Raw genomic sequence first — 2,210 nt, 5'->3', positions numbered from 1 at the left:
TCTTTTACACAAAAATAAAACTAAAAGACCCCGAAATCAATCGATGGTCGCCGCGACGCCGCGCTCCGCTCGCGAGGGTGCGACAGGATGGCGACTGCATTGGGGACCTTTGGACTAAGCTTGGTAATTGTTTTATTTTATTATGCTATGTGTTGTTTTTTTTTTATTATGAATGATACTTTGTTTAAAAGCTTTAGCATGCATCTTTATATTTTGTAATACATGGTGTAGTCATGCATCACTTTGTTATTATTATCTTTTTTAAGGCATACACATTAAACTTTAAGCTAAGTGAGGGACTAACAGCTTACCTTATGACTTGAGTCAAGGTTTGAGTTTGTGTAAACTCCAACTCTTTTCTGAGTATTTAGACTGATAGTGATTGGTACACGTGCCATCCCATTATCTGTTGAACCCCCATATTGCCTTTACGAGGGAGATCACTGGGACAGTAGGGGACCCTTTTTAGAGACCAAGTCGTAAACCTATCCTATGTTTCACGTAAAGGAACTAGAACCTACCCTTAGGGTGTATGCTCCATAATATCCTTTTCATTGAAACAATTTTAACCCTAAGGCACTTGAACTATAGGACTTGTGAATGAAATAGCCACCATTACTGAATTTTTCATTATAGAATATAGGAAAAATTCTAAACTATCACAATTGACTGAAGGAGACTGCCTTAGAAGCGATGCTAAGAAGCTATCACCAATTAAGAACCTGAATTGCATTATGAATGAGGTGAACAAGTTAACAACTCCCTTTTAGAATATGGATAAGGAAGCATTTTTTTAGGAAATACGGACATTTGGTGGAAATTGCAAGAGTAGAAGTTTTAAGCCCAGCTGTGTGAGTTTTAGTTTATTTTTGGGATCCAGACTACTAGTGTTTTTCTTTTAAAAGCATAGACCGATGTCCCACTATAGAGGAATATAGAATGTTGATTGAGTTTCCAAATAATTTATATAGGATTTATTTCCCTTTGAGATTTGATAAGATCATCCTCGAATTGTCAAAATTACTCAGAATCGCTAACTTGGAAAAGTTTTTGGAAAAGAATGTTATCGATCTGAAATAGAGGATGCTAGAAATTAAAGTGATAAAAAAGTCAGGATTAGAAAAAGAGAGATTGATTGCCTTGGGCACATTTGGCCTTGTGTTGTTCCCAAGTCAAATAGGTGTAATAAGTTTAGAGGTCGCTGCTGCTTATGTAGAGTATGAGAATACACAAATCAATCCAGTGGTTGCTATTTTAGTTGAAATCATATTGACACTTAACCATTATAGTAGGACTGGAAAAGGAGCAATGAGATGCTGCTTGTAATTGTTATATATCTAGATGGTTAGCCATATCGAAACAAAAAAAACCTATCTTTAATAATTTTTTATGGTTCACCTAAAGACCCTTGAAATTAATAAAAGAAGAAGAATTGGGAGATCTAGACAACCAAGGTTGGGTTGACAAATTAGAAGGTTTACCTAATAGTGATTTCAAGTGGAGAGCCTCATGGGTAATGGCAGTAAAACTCCTAATGAGTTATGGACAAAGACATTGGGTGTCATTAGTAGGGATTACAAGTTATGTGAGTTATGCTCCTACCCTAGTGGTAAGGCAACTTGGGGGCATGCGGTTTTTTTTTTAAGGACTATGAAAATTGCTTAATTTTTTGGTTTGTTCAAAGATCCTACTACACAAGAAGTTTTAGAGATCATCAAACAAGATAGGAGGCATCTGGTTTTGGTCGAGATAAAAGGTTTAAAGGATCCAAGTGTAAGTGAAGGATATGCAAGATGGAGAGACTTCGTTATTTTAGCCATGCCTTGTGTAAGAGTCAAATCTCCCAAAACCATAGAAGATCCTATTAAAAGAAAAAGGGTAAATAATGAAGAGGAGTTGAGAAGACAAGTGGAAAAACTTTGGATAGAATTGAGCAAAAGCAAAAAAAAGATAAGGCAATGTTGGAAGAAATTATGCATGAGCAAATACAATCTAGAGATGCAAGAATAACAAAGCTTGAGTTAAAACTGGGTGAGGAGAAGATTGCTAGTGAAGAAAGTGAGAAGGAGTTAGGAGGGATAAGTTTGGATTGGATGTAAAGTTTCTCTGAACTTGAAGTAATGGATATTGACTTTAACGATTGCAAACGAAGCATAAAATATTACCAAGAAAAGTTTGCACAAGTTCAGTTCGAATTTATGGATAGGATA

Source organism: Populus euphratica, unplaced genomic scaffold (genome assembly GCF_000495115.2).
Source record: "Populus euphratica unplaced genomic scaffold, PopEup_1.0 scaffold79.1, whole genome shotgun sequence".
NCBI classification, from domain to species: domain Eukaryota; kingdom Viridiplantae; phylum Streptophyta; class Magnoliopsida; order Malpighiales; family Salicaceae; genus Populus; species Populus euphratica.
Note: the sequence above shows the minus strand (reverse complement) of the source record.